The 24,536-nt window shown below is 50.6% G+C and overlaps 1 protein-coding gene across 7 annotated transcripts in view; it reads right to left on the bottom strand.

The window, feature by feature from the left end:
- Window positions 1–24,536, bottom strand: part of LOC138503803 (3-galactosyl-N-acetylglucosaminide 4-alpha-L-fucosyltransferase FUT3-like) — a 133,554-nt gene that overhangs the window by 90,346 nt on the left and 18,672 nt on the right. For 2 of the 7 annotated variants that reach the window (XR_011279714.1, XM_069623808.1), the window contains exon 1: window positions 23,298–23,400. The exons of the other annotated variants lie outside the window; for them this stretch is intronic. The gene's annotated coding sequence lies outside the window, so the exon portion shown is untranslated. Of the gene's footprint in view, window positions 1–23,297; window positions 23,401–24,536 lie in introns of those variants that run through there. 7 annotated transcript variants of the gene reach the window in all.

Here is a 24,536-nt window from a genome sequence, read left to right as displayed (position 1 = left end):
TGGGACTCTGCAGTGGATTGTGGTAGGGGCAGCACTTGCTTGATCAGAGAATACCTTCATGGCTCTACCTTCTAGAAAGGAGGAGATCCATGACGAGGCTTCTTTGGAGAAATGGGCTGCGTGAGTGAGATGTGAGGTGAGGATCTTGTGATCTACAAGATCAAAAGCGGCAGAGAGATCCAGTAGTAGGATATGGGCTGGCTTGCCTTTGTCCCTCGTTTCTGTTATTTGATTTTTTAAATCTAAGAGGGCGATTTCAGTGCCATGGCCTTTGCGAAATCCTGATTGTCTTTTGCTGACGATGGAGTTAGATTCAAGGAAGTGTCGAATCTGGTTGTGGGTGGCTTTATCAAGGATTTTTAGGAGGAACGGGACAGTGGTGATGGGTTGGTAGTTGTTGGGGATGGGGTCTAGGGCGTTTTTGTTTTTAAAGAGTGGACGCACCCACGCTTCTTTAATTGCTGGTGGGGACAACGCCATTAGGAAAGGGGCAAGGGAGTCAGTGTGTTCTTTAATAATGTTGGGGGCAGATGTCTCCTTTACACATCAAGGGTTTCAGATGTTGGAGGAGGTCGAGGACTTCTGATTCTGTGACATTCGGAAGGAAAAGAGAACGTCGTTGGGAGTGTGGGAAGGGAGGCTGGGTAGTGAGGCTGGTCATGGATGGGTAAGGCTTTGAATTTCATCTGAATTCTTTTTTGGAGAAGTTCTATTTTACTGAGCAGGGCAGCTTGTATGCTCGAGCACCAAGCTTCATCATGGAGGGAGAGATTAGGTCTTTGAAAATGGTGAACATTTCCCTAGGTTGAGAGTTGGCCTTAGATATCCGTGAGTTGAAGGAGTTGGATTGATCTTTAATGATCGCTTCTTTATATTGAGCAGAACGTCTTTTGAATTCTTCCTTGGTGTGGTCGCTAGGCTTGGATTGCCAGTTGGTTAGTGCAACATGTTTACTGGTACAAAGGGCTTGTAGTTAGTCAGTGAACCATGAATTTACGTGCATTGACTTTTTCTCTTTTTTGCATTCAATTGGGGCTATGAGGTCAATCGCTTTGGTGAGGGTATCAGCGTAGATCTCTCCTAATGTGCTGCGGTCTCTGGAGAATGGGGGCCTAAGTTCTGGGACTTCCAGAAAAGGACAAAGGTTCTTCTTGTTACATTTTTTTGAGCTTCCAAGCTTCACTGTTGGTGCATAGGTGAGAACTTCAGTGGTATGGGTTGTGGAAATTGGATCATTCAGTTCTTTAGCTAGGGTGGAAGCTGCTTTATCTTTAGGATCATTTAGGCCTAGATTAAGGTCTCCGAGTAGAATGGTTTTGGTGGAGCTTTTGAGGTTATTACCTAATAGATGGAGGAGCAGTCCTTGGAAATCTGGAGCTGGGCCTGGCGGCCGGTAGATGAGGATCATGTTTATGGTGCAGTTTGGGGACATGGATATTTTGGCAGATATGATGTCAGCGCTGCCTTCCGTTGGGAGATTGAGCAGCCTGATGGAGAGGATATCTTTTGTTATGAGGGCTACTCCTCCTCCTGTCAGCAATTGTCTGTCTAGACAGAGAATGGAGTATCCATGTGATAGGGCTAGTGAGATGGCAGGACCGGACGCTTCAAGGAGCCATGTCTCCATGATAGCAAGTAAGTCTAGGTCATGAAAGGTTAGGAGGTTGTGGATCTCCAGGGCGTGAGCAGGGAGAGAGCGTGCATTTATGAGTGCACATTTAAGAGGGGGAGGCACTGTGCTATTTTTAGTTGGGAAAGTGGTGGATGAGGCTATGGGGTGGGTGTGGGAAGTAGCACGATCGGTGGGTGAATTTACTAGTTTTGTAGTGTGGGTTTTATGAAGTTTTATGCCTATGGGTGCAGTTATTGGTGATGGCAGGAGTCCGCTAAACCCGGTATATATCCGTTGGGAAGTACGAGTGGGCCAGGGGAGACTGTGGTGTTGTGGGGGTTTGGTGCACGCTCTGAGCCTGGATGCTAAGTGGGCCGTGAGGCTGGTTATGGTAACGGGATGCCTGGGGGGCGGGGGCATGTTAGTATGAGAGGTGTGGTGTGGGTAAGTAGGGGTGGTAGTGCCCCTGTTCCCATGTCTGCATGTGCGAGTGGTAGGTCATTTTGGAGTTCTGCATGGTTAACGGTGGAGTTCTGCATGGTTAATGGAGCAGAGTTAAGCTGAGTGAAGAAGACGGGCAGAAGGGCTATGATCAGGTGCCAGGTTAATGTAGGGCGCTAGTTATTTGGTTTTGGAATACATTGGTGAGAGAGGAGACGCTGAGGCTAATGGTCTGTATGGACTGATAGCGGGCAGAGTAATTTAGGCAAGGGCTAAATCAGCGATAATGTGCAGCTAGCCTACGACGTGGGTGAGATCAGTGGCAATGTTGCGACTAGCATAAGAGAGATGTATGTCTGGCTTGAAGTTACTAGATGGCCTAATGCAGAAGTTTAAGAGAAGTGGATGTCGGTCGAGACTGTCACAAATGTTCTATGATGCCCTTAGGCTGGGTGCGCATGTTTAGCTAGTTGGCGTGTCTGTGGGTCAGGCTCAAATACAGTAAACCCTAGGCAGGGTGTACACATTGCCTAGTTAGCGCAACATAGGTCAGGCACGTATATGAAAGTAATTAGGCAGGTCGAGTACATAGGCTAGTCAGGCTACAGTAAACAATTAGGCGGTAGACAATCTTACCTTTCCCCCTACATGTTCTTCAGCAATGCCTCCTTTTCCCACCTCCCACACTTAATTACATTCACTCAAACTCACCTATGCAGTGCCATCTCAGCAATTTGACCAAACCACCTGCATACCATTAATGGAAAATCTCTTCCAAGCATCTTCACCACGAATGGCAACGTCTCCTATTCTATCAAGACCACTACATCTCACATCACCCACACACAACCCCGATCAGCTCATCCCTTTCTCATGACTCCTACAATCACCCACTTCTCTCACCTGCCCAGTAAATATCTCAACTCCACACTCTTCCATATTTCACATTTTAAAACACCCGGAGGACACCTTCTTTCCTTCACACAATTACTGACCACAAAAGGAACCTGACAAAACACAAAAACCCACACACGCTAGCTTTGCCGAAAAAAATCATACTTGGAGTAATTTCTTCTGCACGCAGTCCATCTCGCACTGCCACAAAGACATTGTGCATGGCCTCAAAGCCTGATGTTATGTTATCTTGTTTTTATATAGTTCCCAAATCCAAAGGTATTGGAGCACTCTCGTATAGCAACACAAATGGATCAGATGACCGCATTCAGGACTGAAGTATGTTTGTAGTCCTTTCCTCAATGGTTTAGGTCTACTTGGTGGAAAATATTTGACCTTTTCACATTTGACCAAATTTGCTTTGGTCGTTTTTTGGTCGAAAAGGCGGGGGGGGCGTTACCCCATCCCTATATTTAATTAAATATGACTGAACATCGACCGAGAAAAAAAAAAAAAAATTGCAGGCAAAAGTCAAACTAGGCTAATAGGTCCTCATATTGAAATCTCAGATAGTCAGGCAAATCATTCAAAATTTTGACAGAATGCACAGAAAAACTCCTTTCAAAAGCAGAAGACATAAAGGGGGTAATTCATAGAATTCAGCGCACAAGTGGCACACGCAGCTGGCGCACGGTGTGCGCGTGCGACTTTCTGCGCCAGCCGCGTGCGCTATAATCCATTTCCGCGCACAGCGTATTCATGGATTTTAACATCCAAAACCAGCCGTGGCGCAGAGTGGCGCAGGGACCCTGCAGCAGCGTCAGTTACGCCCCCAACCCCTCCCCGTGCGCCATGTACAGCGCACAAATCCCGTACATGGTGCACAGGCTCACAACCAAGAAAACGCCTGTAAAACTCCCCGCGCACCCCTCCGAATACACATACCCGCTGCGCGGGTACTCTCACACTTGATTGGGCTTGTGCGAGCAGGGTAAGTGGATTACTGGGGTGCGCGGAAAGTTTCACACGCCATTGGGCCTGTCCCAGCGGGGTATGTGGATTACTGGGGTGCGCACGAAGTTTCGCACACGATCGGGCCTGTGCGAGCGGGGTACGTGGATTAAGGGGTGCACGGGAAGTTTCACACGCGATTGAGCCTCGGCGAGAGGGGTACGTGGATTACTGGGGTGAGCGGGAAATTTCACACGTGATTGGCCCTGTGCGTGCGAGCTACATGGATTACTGGGGTGAGCGGGAAGTTTCACACGCGATTGGCCCTGTGCGTGCGGGGTATGGGGATTTGGGGGGTGCGCAGGAAGTTTCACACCTAGCAGGCCCTGTGCGTGCGGGCTACGTGGATTACTGGTGTGCGTGGTAAATTTCACACGCGATTGGCCCTGTGCGTGCGAGCTACGTGGATTACTGGGGTGCGCAGGAAGTTTCACACACGAGTGGCCCTGTGCATGCGGGGTACGTGGATTTGGAGTGTGCGCGGGAAGTTCCACACGTGATTGGGCCTGTGCGAGCGGGGTATGTGTATAACGCGGTATGGGGGAAGTTCCACACGTGCTTTCGCTGTCAGAGCGGGGTAGTGTATCCAGGGGGGTGCGCGGGGAGTCCCAGACGTCAATTGGCAGTGTGGGTTCACACAGGTGTGCCCTCTACCCCCTCCATGGACCCTGCAGGCGAATCACACCACAGGGAACTACCCAGCACCCCTGGTCATGTCCCGCAGGCAGTCCATCCACCATGGGCATGCCCCCAGCCAGGCCACATGTCACCTTGCACTAGTGATCACCAACTCATGTCCCCCAGCACCCCTACCCCCCAGCAGTGAGGGGCACCTGCCAGCAGGCCCCCACTCATGACCCACTCATGTCCCCCAGCACCCCCACCTCCCAGCAGTGAGGAGCACCTGCCAGCAGGCCCCCACTCATGACCCACTCATGTCCCCCTGCACCCTCACCCCCCAGCAGTGATGGCCACCTGCCAGCAGGCCCCCACTCATGTCCCCCAGCACCCCCACCCCCCAGCAGTGATGGGCACCTGCCAGCAGGCCCCCCTCTCATGTCCCACTCATGTCCCCCCACCCACTCACCCACCCAGCAGTGACATGACCATCTCATGACACAAACCAAAAGTCAACTAAACCCACATGTCAACATGCATGAACCCAATGAGTGAATCCCACACATTGAAGTAAAAATCTAAATGTATTAGCATGAAAACCAATTGAAAGTACTTAAAGCATAAAATAATGGCAAACATGAAATGAAATGCATGTCCAAATAAAAAAATTAAATTCCTAAAAAAAAATCCCAAGTAATCCAAAAGAAAAATGGCCAAAACTCTCTGTCCACCAAATCCAAATGAAACGCAAAAAGGTAAATTCATTGATCCATGGTGAAATGAAATTAAAATGTCCAAATAAATCCAACGTCCAACTATGTACAATCCAATTTTCAAGGGTCCATGAGCCCAACGAAACAAATGAAACCTATCTAATAACCTACCTAACAAAAAAACTATTTACAAAAGTGTGGGACATAGGTCCAAAAGCCCCAAAATAAAAAAAAAGGAAACCTATCACTATAAACTATTTACTATGGCGACGGGAAAGTCCTGCTGCTCACTCAGTGGGCATCATCGAACTCCATGTCTATTTGCTGGAGTCGGGCCTCTGTCCAGGCCCCGAGGTCTCGCAGGGAGGCACTCGTGGACTGTTCCAACTCCCTGCGAGTCACCTCGAGGCTATCTGCCCGCCTCAGCGCCAGACGCATGGAGAACTCCGCCCTGACCATGGTGAGACGCACCTCTTCTGCCCGCTGCTGCTCCGCACCTATACGCTGGCTCAACCGCAGCTACACGGAAGACACGTCCATTCCAGGGTCCTCCTGCCCTCTGGCCGATTCCTGCCCCCCTAATGTCGATGCCCTGAGCCATCATTGCTCCCACCTAGATCCTGCTCCTGCTGCTGCTGCTGCTGTCCATGTGCTCTGTCCGATGATGCCTGCACATCCTCCATCAGCTGGTCTCCAGTTGTGGTGTCCACCCCTGCTGGACTGCCGACTCCCGACTGTGGCAGGGATGGGATCTCCACCAAGCTGGCTGTGTTGGTCAGGCCAAGTCCACAGGGGGCCCTGGTGGAATCTGGGCCGGAAGACAGCAGGGAGAACGACTGGCGCATAGTCTCCACAGAGGAGGAGAGGTCCCCGAGAGGGCGCGACACATGTAGGAACCCACCGACCAGGGCCCCTCCCAACAGTGCCACGTCGTGACGCTGCTGTTCATGATGGCGTGCGTTCTCCGCCCAGGAAGAACGCACGTCATCACGAATGTCACGCGTGCGCAACGCAACACCAATCAGGACGGAGCCCATACGGTCATGGGACCGCTCGTCCGCAGGTAGTGGAGAGGCAGATGACATGGCACTCTCCCCTACCTGCAGACGGGCCTGGGACGGGGCATCCCTGCTGGTGCATGGTGGTGCAGTCACAGGGTCAAGGACAGGGACATGCACAGGCCCTTCCGTGGTGACATGTGCTGCCTCCTGACCCTGGCCCTGGACTGCACCACTTGCACCAGTGGTACTACCCCCACCAGGCCCCATGTGCGGATCAGTAGCGGGCTCCTCCTCCTCTGTGGAGACCAACCTGGATGTCTCTGTACCATCTTCCGCCATTGCAAGCCCCTATGGGGGCTCACCCGGCCCTTCCGCCACAGCCGTAGTGACAGACGCGGCACCAGCCCCCTCGCTCATGGATGATGGCAAGTCCTGGGAGGGTGGCTGGGCCTTGCGTCGCCGCCCAGTGGATGCATCCCCACCGCTTGGCTCCACAATGCTGTCTCCGCCCTCTTCTTCACTTGACGCTACTTAGAGCGAGACATAGAACACAAGCATCAGGGTACAGTACAATATTCCCCTAGACAGGAAGCAATAACACATGAGTGGCAGTGTCTAACGTCACTTCCATCCTGTCCCTCCACAACACATGGGTGAATGCACGCAACACACATGCATAAACAGGCACGGCGCCTGCAATCAACATCAGCATCCATGTACAAGGGCCTCTATTAATCAAAATGTTGCCTTCAAACTCACATGCATCATGGCTCACACTGATCCCATGCACACACATCACCGGAGGGTCATGCATCATGCCTTGTACACCGCAGACACAGTGGATAGACACAGTGCATACAACGGTGACCGCACTGCATGAGTGAATGGACACATCATCACAGACATGTGTCATGAATCCAAGGCGTATCGAAGTCACAGACACACTTCTCAGACACACACACATGTGCACCATACATGTACATGACAGCAACACCCATCCCTCACACCCCCACCATGTGCAAGAACAGACACTGGCATGCTTGCATGTGTGCATTTGCCATACAGCTCCCCATGTTGCATTGGAACTCATGCACCAACCATGTGGTTCACACATTACTGGTCTCACATGCATGACCATGATGTCCCTGTACACACACATCCATACATGGCCCATGTCACTAATACAGGCATGTATCAGACTACCAGCACACTGCAACATGCCCTGTCTCACACACCAATGCTTGGCCACTTACCGCTCAACTCCAGATGGGTCTTCCTCCGAAGGATCTGGGCGTGGAGCGGTGGGCATGCGTGTTCCATGACCCTCATCTGGATGTCACTCATGCTGACCGGGCCTTGTGGAGGGTCCTGGACCTGAAGTCCTCCCAGCGCTTCTTGATGTGCTTGATGTTGCGGGTTGCCACCCCCTCTGCGTTGATGGCAACCACTACATTGTTCCAGATCCTCTCCCGTCCTTCCTTGTTGGCGCGTGATGTTCCGAAGAGGGCATCAAAATGCCCCAGGACATACATGCTCCACCAGGACACCAACTTCCTTCACATTGAAGCTGGTGGCCCTCTGCCTCTCTGGCTGGGGGTCGCCAGTGGTCTCAGATGGTGTTTGTCCCGACATGGCGACCCCCGAGGCAGGCGTGGGTGGGTAACTGGGTCCTGGGGCTGGGCTGTGGACCAATGGTATCCCAGTCGGGAGTCTTCTGTTCCAGCAGGGGTGGACACAGCAACTGGAACCCTGGCTGATGTGCAGGCACCAAATAGCAGGGCACGTGGGCAGCAGGAAGGCAGGCAGCAGCAGATGGCAGGTGGGAGCGTGCTCAGGGCTATGGGTGGCAGTAATTCGGCCTTCTGGGCAGGAGCGTGGTCTTCTGTGTGTTTTCGCATGGCCAGCTTGATACGGAGTGATTGTCATGATGCCTACCTCCGGGGACCTAGACCTGGTCCAGCAACCCCGGAAGCAGGCATCAAGTTATTTTGAACAAGCCCAAAAACCCCTGCTAGTGGCTGTTTGGGTGCGGTCCTGGCGCCTATGGTGCCAGGCTCATAAAGTGGAACTTACCTGATGCAGACCATGCTGCAAGCTTACCTGATGCAGACCATGCTGCAAGAGCTCCAAGCCAAATGAGGCTTGGAAGGGACTATTTTACCTAGGGACTATTTTTTACTCGGGTGGGGCTGGGGAGGAATACTTACCTGGGACTACTTTGGAGGCTATTTAAACCACGCCCAAAGAGCGGAACACGCTTCGCGTTATTCTGCATCCAACAGCGTAACGCTCACTGTGTCTGCAAGCCTGCATCCAGTCTTCTGCCACGCCCGCCTCGAGTCTGCAGCTCCTAGAAAAAGGGAGGAACAGAAGGAGAAAAGGTTAGAACAAGAGCAATACCTTCGATCCTTACCTGAATTCTGGATCCACCGTGCCTTCGGGCTGGAAGAAAGAAGTATTTTACGTGTGCCGCCTCACCTGCTGTAGCACCGTGCTGAACTCACCGGCCTTCGCAGCATCCTCACGATCCACTGCATCCTTCTGCACGTTCCCGCCGCACTCCGGCACCTAAGGGGAACACAAGAACAGCAAAGGAGAACCAAGGGAATAAACAGAGGCAATAGTAACTACCCCCATAGACTTACCTGATTTACCGCCGGGGGTACTATTCCTCTTCACAGGTTGGCGCAGTCTCCATTGCATCCTTGCCGTACCCCGGCCCCCTAAGGGGAACAAAAGGACAACAAGGTGAGACAAAGGGACAAACAAGGGGAATTCTTCTCACCACAATAGACTTACCTAATTTTACCGCCAGAGGCATTATTCCCTGAACTTCATATTTTCTCTCCACACCTGAATAAGGGAGCAAGCAACAGGTTACATTCTGGCCTTATTTTATTGAACTGTTTTGGATAAGACAAATCCTTACCTGAACTTCGTCAGCTACCACGAGGAACTCTTCGCTGAGGTCAAACTGCAAACTGCAAGGAATCAGACAAGAGTGAAAGTCAGACATTTGAACTCTTATGAACTACAATGTTCTGAAACTCACCAATTCCTTCTAACCAGTGAAGCAACTGGTTATCTACGCGCCCCTGCGCTCGATGCAGGATGGAGAGCTCATTCTTCCAAACCATGAGGTGAGACTTTAAGAAAGGACATTAGAGGCGATCAGTGGGGAGAACAGCAGGGGGAGGTGGGGGTTAACTCTCAACTCCACAGGATGTTAATTTCCTTTCTCCATTTACGGAAGAATACTCCTACGGGTCAAGCAAACCAAGCTGGGAGGGCCAGTCCAGTCTGTTATCTCGGCACTACACGTCACGTTGGTGGAGACCGCAGCTCTCCAGTTTGGATCGACGCCCCTGTGGGAGACAGGTGAGCGTAACAGTGATTTGGCACGTGAACAAGTTGCACGTCAGGTTGTAATTTGAGGAAAGGCCCTTAGCATGTAAGCGCGTCAGCACATGTACGTGGTTTCATTGGACCAAAGGCCCTTAGCGCGTAAGTGCATCTGTGACGTGCACGGGCGTTTCCCTCGTGACGTGGGCATAGTGGTTTATGGCGCGTGAAAAAACTGCACATCCGCGTGTGAATGGGTGTAATCCGAGGAAAGGGCCTACGTGTCTGACGTGCGCATGCAGGCGTTTCCATCAGCACGGGTGCATGTTCATCGTACACGTCCAAAAACTGCACGTCCGAGTGTCAGCTCGTGTAATTGGAGGAAAGAGCCTTAGCGCGTACACACGTAAGTGACATTGTACATGTGGGCCGGTTTAAAAGGTACGTGTAGGAGCCCATTTCCTTGTACGTGCTTTTTGTGGAGAGCGAGTGAGTGAATTCTGTACTTCTTGACGGTTCACACGCGATTACTTCACAGCGTTTCAAGTTCGTACTCCCTGTTACCTCTGACAGCGTGCATTTTTTTTGTTGGGCCTGTTTCCTCAAACAGCGTTCACTTCTTCTTTTGTCCTGTCTCCTCAGACAGCGTACAATTCTTCTTTTGGCGGGGGTGTTGCCAATGCGCACATGCACATCTTTTTCACGTTCTTTTTCCAGGAAGACGATGAGTCGCGCACGTATTTACCAACTGTGCTTGCCCCGTGTGTCGCGTACCCCTTCAGAGGTCATTGTAGGCTGCGTGTAACACGCGTACGCTTATTTTTGTGTTTCTGGGTGCCACAGCGTAGTGCAGGTTCATTTTTCCACGCACGTGGTCTACGAGGGGTTGCATGCACTTTATTTTTTGTTTTCGGGGTGCCTGTGCATTGCGTGACCAGTCATCTTTCCCCAGGGGTCACAGACAGCCTTGCTAGAGCACTAGGGTACGAATTCCATCTGGTACCCTACCCCTTTCACCCCCAATTGCCCAGGACAATCGTTTACTGCTACTGCCATACGCACAACAACATCAGTGCCATGGTTGGGAGGCGACCAAGCGGTAAGGGAGGCAAAGGTGGCTGACCTCCAAAAGGTGGGCGTGGTGGGCACGGTAGGGGACATGGTCATGAGATGCAGAGTGCCCCTAGATCCCCATGTGTGGAGGAGCAATGCCCCCCCCATGGTTGTGGGAAACGTAGCTGACACCAACCTAGCTTAGCCCTTGTTGGACCAGCCCATTGTGGCACCTGAACCGGCACAGGATGACTCCCAGGCTGACTTTCAGGTCAGCAAGTCTACGCCACGTGTGGCGGTGAAAGTTGGTGTCACCAGGCCACGTGGATCTGGGGCAGCTATGTCATCTGCTGCCCCAAGTAGGCAGGGTGGGGAGGCTGCAGGGGCAGCTGCAGCTCACTCCACCCCAGCTCTGAGTCTCCCAGCCGGGACAGTGTCGGTTCCGGTCCATCAAACCGACGTTGCCCCTGCCAAAATCACCCTGCAGCCAATGCCTGCACCAAGACCTATGGTCATTGTGCATTCGCACACTCCTAGTACCCAGTCCACCGGCGCTTCTGCCCCTACTGACCAGAGCGGCTTAAGCCACTCAGGATCTGCACCACCTTTAAAAAAGAGTAAGAAGGGTGCTCTGGCACTACAGGCTGAGACCCCAGACACGGCTACACACTCCGACACATCAATGAAGCCTAGCTTTAATGATGCCGAACTTGATGCACTAGCGGCCTAGTGTCTGCACATAGCCGCGAAATGGTGGTGACTGCATGGTGCAAGACCACACCTGGTCAACGTAAGGCACACTGGCAGACCATTGCGGACATCATTAGTGCCCTTGAAGTTGTGAGGCACTCAGCTGATGATTGCTACAAGCGCTGGAATGACCTGAAACGCAGAGCAAAGAACAAGCTGGCCTCAAATCATGCTTCTACTCTGGTGACTGGCGGTGGGTCTCCACAAGAGGACAACCAACTCACTGAACATGAGTCTGTTGCTGGAACCTTCATCACAGAGGAACAGATAAATGGCGTGGGAGACCTACCAGATTACGACGCATTGTCCGGTGAGTGCCCATGCATGTGCATGTAATCCATGTGTATTTTGTGTGGGTGACGGGTTCTGATTGAGTGCCAGGTGAGGGTGTGTGCACCTGAGTGGTATGGGTCACCCATGTGCTTCCTCCAAAACATTCACTGGCCTTGGATTTGGGTATGACAGTATCCCTTCTGCCCACAGTAGCCATTTAGCGCCACATTACTGAGGTTGCCCTTGAGCTGTCATCTTGCAACAACATTGTTCAGAATGTTTCAGTGTTCATTCAGGCTGATTGTTTCAATTCTCCCACTTTTGCAACACATATTTCAGCCCTATTGTCACATATGTGACATGATTCTGTAATTGATTACACCTCACAATGGCCCACATTTGTTACCTTCTTATGTAATTAATTAGACCATTCAGGCTGATTGAGTATTGGCCTGCTCACATTGATTTTTGGTGCCTGTTTGTATGTGGTACTTGATAGTTGTTTCCTGTGATGTTTAAGTGACCAACCATTGATGTGTACATCTACCTGCAATCACTGTATTCTTGTACACTGGATGTGTTGCAGTGAGTGGCACATGCGTATTTTGTCACACTATGTAGCATTTTTCATCTCATCATGTCCATCTCACATGGATGGCTGACAGTACTCATTCACTGACATATGGCTGTACTTGTCAAATGTACCATGGCTATGCTACATGCCATCTGTGTGCTGGCATGTGTCATGTATGTGTATTGGACATGCCACTCACAGGCTAATGTGTGATGCCAGTGCTACCCAGCATGCAGCAAATGTGTTGCTTTTCCATCTTGGTGTCATCAGTGTCTGCTTTTTGCCTACCCTTCCAACTCAGTGACAGTGCATGCATGCCAGGGTTATAGTCATGTGGGACATGTGTAAATCATGTACTGGATCTCTGGCTTGTCAGGCCTATGTGTGTGCTATGGTGCTAATGCCTGTTTCCATTTGTTGTTTTTCATGTTTTTGCAGGTGACGACGCACTCGATGATGGCGAGGTTCAGGAGATGGTGCAGACCCAGGAGGATTCTCAGCCACGACCAAGCACCAGTGAGGGACGTGGTGTGGTGGTGGGTGAAAACACTTTGGTACTGCAGACCATACTGTCGAGGGGTGTCGCTGGGTGCAGCTCCCCAGACCTCTATTCAGATGCTGAGTCGGATGATGAGACTTATGTGCTGTCGCAGGTCAGTGCTTCTGGCAGGGATTTTGTTCAGTCCAACCCACCTGTACCAGGGGTAGAACCCTCTATGGGGATGTCAGTGTTGGTAGGTCCGCCTTTGGTGGGTACGGATGCAGGGTCACACTCCACAACATCTGATCCTGTTCCTGGGCCAGCAGATCAGAGGGGAAATGCAGTCCTGCAGCCTCAGGCAGTGCCAGCGCAGCAAGGTGCAGATCGCCTTGCCCCGAACAGGTGTGGTGCCCGCCGACGTGGTGGCCGTGCGCCACCAGGCAATACTGTATGGGAAAACTCCATGTATGGTATGGCAACCCAACAGGCAGCATCAGTAGAAATGATGGCTCAGGCAATGGAGAGGGTGGCCACTTCCATTATCCCCCTGAAAGGCAGATGGAGCAACAACAGCAGGCAACAGACTCCATTTGCCAATCACACAGGGAAGACATGTTGGCGTCCAACAGGGACCGACGGGCGGCACTGGAGACTCTGCGCAAATCCATACCAATAGAGTCACAGGGCCACAGGGAAGCCCTGAGGGTAGAACTCCATAACCTCAAGTAGAGTCTGCTTGAACTTGAGGCTTCCCAAAATTTAAGGGCAGAACAGCAGCTGGAGCAGCTCACACGTTCGCTCTCAGCTGAGCTGCAGGCAACACGTGAGGAGATTCGGGCATCATGCGAGGCCATACGTGCAGAAGTGCAGGCAACCCGTGAGGTGTTGCATGGGGATCTCTGCACTTTAATCCTCCAGAATCAGACCTTCCAGACCCGCATGCTTGCTGCCATGGAGGACCATACCAGGGCTTTGCGTGGGCTGCCTCCCATAGTGCCACCACCTCCTGATGCAGCAGCAGAGGGTGAAGAGAGGGACAACAGTTCTCCCACAATGGCATAGCCGTGCAGGCCATGAGCCCATGGTGGTGGTTTTTTTTCTCGAAACATCCTCGCAGGTGGGTGTTGGTGTGCACCTTGTCCTCGAACCTCCTGGGTGGCCTCCCCCTCTTTCCCCCACATGGCCATTTTTCTTTTTTTTTTTTAACAGTGTGTTGCCTTGTGTGGCTCCCGTGGGCATCCACTATATTCTGTCTGGGCACATGCAGGCTTGTCCTGAGTTTGGGTTAGATGCTTGGGTTCGTGACACACACACCCCTCCTGCTTCCCGTTTCCATGGGCTTACAAAGGGTGTGACCAAGTGACAGTGACTTACACAGTGACATTGGGCTCCCAAGAGCTGTGTGGGCAGTCTGTAGTCAATACTTTGTGGACATCCCTAGTGGGTATTGTTGTTGTATTGTACACTGCATGGTGTATTGATATGTGCTTGTGCATCCATGTCTTCATCTTAATTTGCAGGTTCCTTCCTCATGTCTTCACAAGGCCGTCTCCTTTGCAGATGGAGTTCATGTTGTATGCAGTACACTGACGCATTTGCGTGGCAGCAACACTCTACAGTTGGAAGGGGTCGATGTGCTGGCTTATTCAGGTTGTAGGACTACCACTACTTTGACTTAGTACTGTCATGTTTTTGCAATGTTTCATGGTGTGTTGCTGTATTGTGTTGGTGGTAAGTATTTGTTCATGTGTGCTGTTTATTATTGATTACTGGGGGCATATTGTCTGTGGGCAGTTTTCATTTGGGACAGTGCACTTTGTGACACTTGTGTCAGGTCTTTTGCATTGCTTTGTTTGCTTTCACATTGCATGACATGCCATGGTGTGTTGGGTGGCAGAGCTGGGGAGGGGTTGGGTGACATGGTGCTGTTTTCATGTTGTATTTTGCAAGGGGGTAATCAATTTAGCAGCATAGATGTATGTCTTTTAATGACACAGCATTGGTGGTGTTTCGGTAGGCAGGGATGCACACAATGTAACACTTCCAGGTGACCAATCTCAGGGTGGTATGATTGTGACAGTTGACTGTCCCTTATGTCATCATCATTGATTGTCAGCTGGTATGTGCCAGGGCGGTGTGGACTCCACAGGGGTGTGATTTTAGGTGAAGTAATTAGCCACCAGCTGCGTACGGGCTGCCTCACCACGTGCCCTTTCCCCCCCCATGCACAGCGGCCGTGCATGTGGTTGGCGATGTGGGAGCACCACCATGTTCACCCGCAGGCCCCAGTGTGTTGCAACGTTGTGCAGGACACATGCTGCCACTATGATCCTGCACACTAATGGGGGAGCGTATAGCAGCTGCCCACCAGAGTGGTCAAGGGAGCGAAAGTGTGACTTGAGCACTCCGAAATGTGTGCTCCACTATGCCCCGTGTTGCAATATGGGCTGTGTTGTATCTTATCTCGGGTGGTGTGGTGGGGTTCCAAATTGGCGTCATCATGTGGACAGCAGCCTGCCTTTCTGCAGGTGTTCTGGGCAGGTATATGTGCCTGCGGACTGATGGGCGTGCAGTCATGATGGCCAACACCTGGTGTAGGCAGCGTGACTGTGTGGCCTGTGACACCGCCCCCACTATAGCACTTGTCCGCTGAAATTATCAAGTGACCAAGAAGTGCAGTACATTAAGCACCTTTTCCAGGGGGCTCAGTGCTTGGGAGCACAGGGTGGGTGATGTGAGGTCATCCTCCCACTCACTCACCAGGTCGAGTATTATGTGAGATGGAAACCTGTACCTCCCATACACCTGGTCATCAGGCATCCCAAAAAGGCTGGTTCTGGGTGTAAATATTCTGGGCCCGACTATCCTCCTCCTCCTCCTCCTCCTGCGGTATCCCACGACCACTGCTGCAAGGAACGGTATATTCATCTTAGCGTCTGAGCTTGTTTGTTGTTTGCACGCACTTTTATGCTGCGCGGGTCCACATACGCCTGCTTCCTGCTGGCGTACGTGTTTTCAGATTAGCGCGTCTTTTTTGGCGCACGAATTTGCCCCGTTCGATTCCATGAATACGTGTTGTAGGCGTGCGTGTGGGCGTTCCGCGCATTTGCCTCCTGTACTTCCCCCGTGATGCCCACATTTTCACGCGTTGTTCCCCATTCCGTGTGTTACGCCCCGTGTTACGCCTACTTTTGTTGAGTGCGCTGCGCTATGTACGCTTTTGCTGTGCGCGTAGCACACGCTGTTTGAAGACATGTGTGCCAGCGTGAGCCACGCAGGATTTTAGCGCACATCCATGGATTTACACGCTCACGGACTTCCATGAATCACTGTGCGCGGGTTTCGCTGCAATTTTCGCACTTGCGCTGCAATTCACACGCTTGCGCGGGAATTTTCAGCGCACATTAATTCCATGAATCAGCCTGTAAATCTTGAAACAAGAAGTTGTCGGGTATTGGCGGAACAAAGAACTCTAGCCGGGATATAGAGAGTGCTCTGTTTTTTAGATGTTGAATAGCCTTACCATAAACACACGTGAGTCAGGGTGGCCAGCCTGAATCTGATTCTGGCCATGACAGAGTGTAGTTGGCAGAGAATTGCGGTTATGTGGGATGTAAAAATAAAAAAATAATTTAAAAAAAAATCAGTCTTTACGATCCATGCAGTTATATTACAAATTTACATAGATAATTTGGTAAACCTACATAGAGTGCATTGCAATATTCCAGTATGGATTGTTCCAGCAATGATATCCAGATGATTATCTTCTAAGTAGGGACATATCGCTGACTAGGTGGAGGTAATCGGAAGTGCTACTAACAAGTTGATTTGTTTTGGGTTGCTAAATCATGTTGAGGGTCAAAATACACACCAGAGTGTTTACTGATATGGCATTTATAACGTGCCTATACACAGGTGTTTTAAGGCGTGACGAGGCAAAGGAGGGGGGAACAGAGGGAAGACAGAGACAACGATCTTACTAGGCCAGGCGACATTGAGATTGTGCAAGTACAGGGGATGTGGGGAGGGGAGAAGTGCAGTACATAAGATAACCGTAACAAAAATAAATAAACAAAGAAATAAAATAAATAAGGACAATAAATAAGAAGTGCAGTCAGCTGGTGGCAAGTGCAAGGGACAGGGCAGACATCAGGTGTCAAGTGCTGGTAGGGGGGTGTTTGGATACAGAAATAGTCCGAGCGCAAGGGTTACCAGGGGGCAGTGGAGGTGTGGAACTGGTGGGGCGGTGGCCTGGGCCCTAGATCAGAGGGTAGCCAGGTAACCAGTACAGTTTCAGTTTCCATCAGGAGATCAGCAGGGGAGCAGAGGAGAGAAAGTGGAAGCAAAGAGGAGGGTCTTGAGGTGCTTGCGGAGCTGGAGATGCTTCTCCTCACGTTTCAGAGAGGCAGGGGGACTGTTCCAGAGGGAGGCCCCAGCAGAAGAAAGATCTACCACCAACTTGTTGATTGGAGAAGCGACTGCCCCTGAGAGCGTTGGAGGCGGATGAGCAAAGAGTTTTAGAAGGAAGATGGAACAGAGAGTTGAAGGCATTGAGGCCCCAGGCCCCAGAAAGCCTTATAGACAATGCAGAGGGTTTTTATCTTAATCCTCGCTGCCACTGGGAGCCAGTGCAGAGTTTTCAGTTCTGGAGAGATATGACCCCAGGGCTTGAGACCAAGGACAAGTCTCGCAGTCCTGTTTTGGATGGGTTGCAGATGGTGGAGTGTAGAGGCAGGCAGATTTAGAAAGAGGCTGTTGCAGTAGTCCAGCCTTGTGAGAACTAGAGCTCTGGAGACAGTGAGCTTCTGGGGGAAGGAGAGGAATGGAAGAATACCTCTGAGGAGGTGCAGCTGGTAGTGTGACTTCTTAGAGATGTCAGATGTGAGGAGAGAAGGAGAGTGTAGAGTCGAAGATGACCGAGGTTTTTAGCCTCACAGGTGGGAGCAGGAAGAAGGGCGAGAGAGGCCGGCTAGAGAGTGAAAGGAGGGAGCGGGTGTGCCGATGAGGAGAATCTCAGTCTTACTGGCATTAAGGCAGAGATCATTGGCGGCACACCACTCCTGGATAGCAGACAGACAGATGAGAGAAGGAGAAGAGGTGGCTGAAGGGAGCTTGAAAATGAGCTGCGTGTCATCCGCATAGCACTGAAAGTTGGGCCAGAGAGCGGCAATGCAGTGGCCAAGAAGTGTGAGGTATTGGTTGAACAGCCAGGGAGAAAGGTTAGACCCCTAGGGAACACCACAGTTAGAGATAGAGGAGAGGAAGGACCCAAGTTGGACCTGGCAGGGTCGATCAGAGAGGAAAGAAGTTGGTCAAGCCAGGGCCTCATCGGTGATGCCCAGGTTATCATGGAGATGGCTGAACAGGATGGCATGGTTGACCTTGTCAAAGGCAGAAGAGAGATCATGTAAGATGAGGGCACAGGGGGTGTTGGAATCATGGTTGAAGAGCAGGTCTTCACCGATGTTCAGGAGAGCAGTTTCTGTGCTTCTGGCAGCTCTGAAGCCAGTCTGATGGTCAAGGAGACAACCAACAGATTCAGTGTGAAGATTAAGCTGGGAGATGGCCAGCTTTACCAGGAGTTTGCCCAGGAAAGGCGTGATGGAGATTTGGCGATAGGTTGCCAGGCAGGACGGGTCGGCAGAGGGTTTCTTAAGAAGAGGGTGCACAAGAGAGTACTTCTGGAGGGGGGACTCCAGTGGTGAAGGAATGGTTGCAGAAGTCCGCCAGAGCAGGAGCCAGGATGTCAATGTGGTCCTTGATGGTTTTGGACGAACAAGGGTGACCCTGTTTTGATAAGACTTTCATAGATCAGACTTGTCTAGAAACCTTGTCTGGGGAGAACAGGGAAATGGCAGAGAAGGAGGGAGGAGAGGTGGCCAAAGAAAGGCCAGAGGGAGAGCAGGGAGTAGAGGGGGGAGAGGAAGAGAGAGAGAGGATAAGTTGTCCTGAGTTTTAGAGATGAAATGAGAAGCCAGAGCCATGCAGAAGGCCTGGGAGGGGACAGGAGAGGTAGAGACTGCAGCAGTATTTGCCAGTTCCTTGCAGATTTTAAAGAGTTCGGCTGAGTTGTTAGATGCCGAGGGATGCAGGCTTGGATGTGAACTTTCTCCTTGGTGCGGGCAGAGCGCTGATATTGCCTTTGGAGCAGGCCACGGGCCAGTTTGTCAGAGGATGTACCGGAAGCAAGCCATTTCCTCTCAGCCACCCTGCACTTGCGTTTTAGGGTGATGAGGTCTGAGTCGTACCAAGAGTTGCACTTGGTTTTGGGATTCAAGCGGATTCTCATGACACGGGCAAGAACATCAAGAGTATCAGATATAGAGTGGAGCATGGAAAGAGCTGTGTCATGGTGCGAGTCAGCCAATGGGGGAGGAGTGGGGGAGAAAGTGGTGGCGAAAGCCTCAACTGACACACACTTCATGGGTCAGATAGGCAAGGAGGTAGGTAGCAGTGCTGGAGTTGGCTTGGCCTGAGGGGTGGAGAGGGTGAGCTGGGAGGAAAGGAGAAAGCGATCACTCCAGGAGAGAGGAGTGGTGAGAGGGATTGAAAGGGGAAGGTCTTAAGAGATCAGAGCATCCAGGGTGTGTTAGTTAGTTGGGCCAGAAGGTAGAATAGAGAGTGAGAGAGAATTGCAGAGGTTGCGAAAGAGTCCAGAGGAAGGACAGGAAGCATCCAGGTGGATGTTAAAGTCTCCAAGAAGGAGGAGTTGAGTGGTTGAGGCCAGGAGGGAGGAGAAGAGGACCGCCCACTCGGAGAAGAAGGAAGAGATCTGACCAGGTGGCCGATAGATAGTAGCAACAGTAAGGGAATGGCTAGGAGAGAGAGCCTGGAGACAAGGCATTTGAAAGATGAGTAGGCCTATGTAAGAATGGCAGAGGCAGGAATCCACTCAGGGAAGATCAGGGCTACACCTGCTGTGGAACAATTGGATCTGGGTGCAGAGAGGATCTTGTAGCCATCAGGGAAGAGAGGGTCAAAGCTCATGACAGAGGTGGCTGTGAACCATGTCTTGGTGAGACCGAGGACATAGAGGTCACGTTCCTCCAGGAGGAGCAGGAGTGTTTGACAGCTGAGTGAGAGTTAAGAATGGCAATATGGAGAAGGTTGCCGTACTTGAAAGACTTCTGGGGGGGTACAAATCAGAAGTATGCCCTGTGGAGGTGTATGAGGAGCCCGGGGGGGGGGGGCAGAAGAGGAAGAAGGAGAGGGCAACATAGCCAAGGAGGAGACAGAAGGAGGCAAGGAAGCTGAGGAAGACAGAAGGGACAGCAGGAGAAAACAGGAAATTGATGAGGTGCGGGAAGCATCTATCAAAGAAGAGAAGGTTGGCCTGAGGGCCTTGGAACAAGACAGTGCCATTCAGGTAAATGGGTTCGGCTGAGTTGTTAGATGCCGCAGGGACGCATGCTTGGATGGGCGCTCCCTTCTTGGTGCGGACAGAGCGCTGGTATTACCTTTGGAGCAGGCGGCAGGCCAGTTTGTCAGAGGATGTAACGGAAGCAAGCCATTTCCTCTCAGCCACCCTGCACTTGCGTTTTAGGATGATGAGGTCTGAGTCGTACCAAGAGTTGCACTTGTCTTTGGGCTTCAAGCGAATCCTCATGACAAGGGCAAGAACATCAAGGGTATCAGATATAGAGTGGAGCATAGAAAGGGCTGTGTCATGGTGCGAGTCAGGCAGTGGGGGAGGAGAGGGGGAGAAAGTGGTGGCGAAAGCCTCAACTGACACACACTTCATGGGACAGCTAACCGAGAAGGTAGGTAGCAGCGCTGGAGTTGGCTTGGCCTGAGGGGTGGAGAGGGTGAGCTGGGAGGAAAGGAGAAAGTGATCACTCCAGGAGAGAGGAGTGGTGAGACGGATCGAAAGGAGAAGGTCTGAAGAGATCAAAAATCCAGGGGGTGCCCTGCAGAGTGAGTTGGGCCAGAGGATAGAATAGAGAGTGAGAGAGAATTGCAGAGGTCGTGAAAGAGTCCAGAGGAAGGACAGGAAGCATCCAGGTGGATGTTAAAGTCTCCAAGAAGGAGGAGTGGAGTGGTTCAGGCCAGGAGGTAGGAGAAGAGGTCCGCACACTGGGAGAGGAAGAAAGACATCTGACCAGGTGGCCGATAGATGGTATCCAAAGTAAGGGAATGGCTAGGAGAGAGAGCCTGGAGACGAGACATTTGAAAGGTGAGTAGGCCTACGCAAGAATGAGAGAGGCAGGAATCCACTCAGGGAAGATCAGGGCTACACCCGCTGTGGAACGGTTGGATCTGGGTGCGGAGAGGATCTTGTAGCCATCAGGGATGAGAGGGTCATAGCTCATGACAGAGGTAGCTGTGAACCATGTCTTGGTGAGACCTAGGACATCAAGGTCATATTCCTCCAGGAGGCAGCAGGAGGGTTTGACACCTGATTGATAGTTAAGAGTGGCAATATGGAGAAGGTTGCCATCCTTGAAAGACTTCCGGGGTACAAATCAGAAGTACGCCCTGTAGAGGTATAGGAGGAGCCGGGGGGGCAGAAGAGGAAGGGGGAGAGGGCAACGTAGCCAAGGAGGAGGCAGGAGGAGGCAAGGAAGCCGGGGAAGAGAGAGAAGGGACAGCAGGAGAAGACAGGAAATTGATGAGGTGCGGGAAGCATCTATCAAAGAGGAGAAGGTTGGCCTGAGGGCCTTGGACCAAGACAGTGCCATTCAGGTAAACATTAATGATGACCTTGGAGGAGTGGAAGGAGGCCAAGATGGCTCCCACCGGGTGCCACCATTAATGGGAGAAGAAGATAAAAGGAGATGTAGAGTCCATAGGTCTGGCGATGGAACGACAAAGAGGATGTCGATGAGGGTTTGCCTAGAGGAGGCACTGGTATAGGTATCAGCGATAGGGAGGCCGGGTTGGAGACAAGCATGTCCTTTTTAAACTTCTTCCTACCAGATTTAGTAAGGAGAGCAGGATAGTCGATAGAGAAGCAGTAAGAAAAGATAGGAGAGACAGAAAGCACCATAGGGTAGGTAGGGAGAGGAGAGAAGAGGAAGGGTGTGGGGGATAGGAGGAGAGCACTAGGGAAGGACACAAGGAGGGGCGCAAAGACGAGACAGAGGGAGACGAGACAAGTAGACACTTGGACAAGACGACATGAGCTTAGATAATGGTAGAAAAGTTTGCTAGATGAATGCTATGCTAGGGGCAAAACCACAGAACGGTACAACTTTCACAATGCAATTTTAAATACCAGATAAAACACACCCAAGTCTGAGAGTCCTGTATAGTGGGAAAAAAGGCCTTGGTTTCACAATGCAATTTCTTTTAAGTACTGGAGAAAACACACCCAGGTCTGAGAGTCTGCTATGTGGGCAGGTTTTCAGGGTAGAGTGGGGCTCTGTTCCTAACCCAGGCCACTCCTACCTTACTTAGACACTGCTGGTTGACGGCTGGCCACAGACACGATAAGGAGCCGCCTCTGTGGTAGCCACCCTTTGCCTAAGGGCCCTTATCCACAGGGGCTGCAGGGTAGGGGGCTGCCCTGGAAGTGAAAGTTGAAGACCGGAGATATAGCCAATCACAGGTGGAGGGCGGGCAGGAAGATGTGAGGAGGGGAAGGAAATGAGCAGAGGGGACTGGGGGCTGAAAGGCTGCAAGCGGGAACTGGGGGGGCACTTCATTTAGCGATGGCAGAGAATGACATTCTAACTCTAAGCTTGGCGACCAACAAATGGGTATAGCTTTGTGAGGAGGGAATCGCCATGAATCCAGTTTTTTGAGGTTTTCAGGCGAACAGGAAACTAACACGGACAAGCAGCTCTCATGGAAGGCCTCAAAGAAGACTGTCAACCCGGACCAATATTTCAAGTAGACTTCTCACACTGACTATTACAGCATGATGCCATGTATCAGGTCATACTTTAAGCTTTATAACTGCATTAAAATGTTTACATAAAATTGGTGCCCAGATGCCTATGTCATATTTATACAAATCGATCGGTATCCCATATCAGCCTGGAGCCTTATCACTTTTTTGGGATTTTATGGCTTTACAAACCTCTTCAATAGCAAGCTCAAATGGACCCTCCAAAATGAGCTCTTCACAGGTCTGTCTATCTTAATAGTACTGGTTTATTAGATTATCTGGAGCCCACTGTACAGCCCCGCAAAATGGTTTTCCCATGTCACTGCTGGGATACAACAATGCAGGTTAGTGTCCCCCATTTTCTTCTTTCCCTGCTATCATTTTCCAATATGTTACAGCATCACCATCTAGGTGTGCTAGAGTAAGTTGTGTCCACTTAACTTTAACATGGATCTCCTTTTTTAAAACAAATATTAGTTTTTAATAATCGTGTCTCAGAAAGCAAAGTGTGACCTTCTCTCCAGTGTGGCCCATTGCTAAACATATCTTTATATTGTAGAGAAGGTGCCAAGTACCCCCACCTCAAGCATCGCTCCCATGTTGCCTATATGTTGGGAACCAGAATGTGAAATACGTGCAGTACCAGTGAAAATACCAATACCAAGGAGAATCCTGGAAGCAAGGTTCCCATGGAGAAAGCCATACCTGCATACACGACAGTATGATGGCCATTTGAATGAAATACCAGAAGAAGTGTGAAAAATGAGCAAAAGAGCAGATTTGTGATGTCACACGAAGCAAGACTGACGCACCTAGAAGAGATGGAGTGACAAGAGAACATAAATATTCTATTTGCACCGAGAAAATATCAGAGATAAGTAACATTTCGGGATTGAGATGAAGATGTTTATGTTACAGAAATAATGAAGACAAAGTTATTTTACACGTGTACAGATGCAAAGAAACGCAAACAAAGTATTCTTAAGGCTAGCTATTTAGTGAATAGGTTGCAGCATGCGCCAACGTGTATATATATATATGAGTAAGTAAACTATCAGCTGGACCAGAAAAAGAAAGGCTTTTCCAGTGTATCGCAGTTGAAAAGCAATTGAATTACAGGAGTGAATCAAAGAAGGGCGAGGCTGGACCAGCCCCAAGAAGCCATGCGCTTTGAGCTGGAATGATCAGACAGTAGCTACAAACGTGTGAAAGAACAAACTCCTGTTCAGAAGATGTGCACGAAAACAAGGAAGACGTCAGAGGTTCATTAAATAATAGTATTTTAAATACACCAGAGCTCAAAATCATGGTCTTCAGTCACGCGGTTGGGTGAAACTGGACAATCATGACAAACCGCACCTATGCAAGGAGACAGGGCATGCCTCTACTCCCTCGTATTCTCAGAGCAAGGAACATTCCCAAGGCCAAGTACAAAGCCTTAATTGATGTGCAGACCACAGAGGTGAGATGATATGCTAATTGGTACGAAGTTATGGTCAAGACCAACCCATTTGCAACTGGAGACCAGCCTGCATGCTGCTGGAGTAGGTGGAAAAGTACTGACGCATACAAGGGTGCCAACCAATTATAGAGGGCCACGTAGTAAAGAGCCCTGTAGCTTATGTAACCAATGGGACATTCTGTATTTGATGAGGTTCATAGTGACCTGTTTGAGGGTGGGCTTAGGTGCCCCACCTTACATTAAAGACCCTATCACTCTCTTAGACTAGTATGGAACGTGGACTTAGATGTTCCCTTAGACCCAATCACTTTTTCCAATAGGTTTTTGTACTTTGCCACACAGGTTGATGTCAGCAATGACGAATTTTTAGTATAAGAATGCTGTTTTTTCAATTTATGTTTCAGATCATGCTGTGAGACGTCCGTTGATGTCCGTTGTATTCCCCATTTTAGATAATTGACATTAAAACAGTTGAACTTTGC

This window comes from Ambystoma mexicanum, chromosome 11, assembly GCF_040938575.1.
Source record: "Ambystoma mexicanum isolate Mex_15411 chromosome 11, UKY_AmexF1_1, whole genome shotgun sequence".
NCBI classification, from domain to species: Eukaryota; Metazoa; Chordata; class Amphibia; order Caudata; family Ambystomatidae; genus Ambystoma; species Ambystoma mexicanum.
This window is presented reverse-complemented; position numbering and strand designations above follow the sequence as displayed.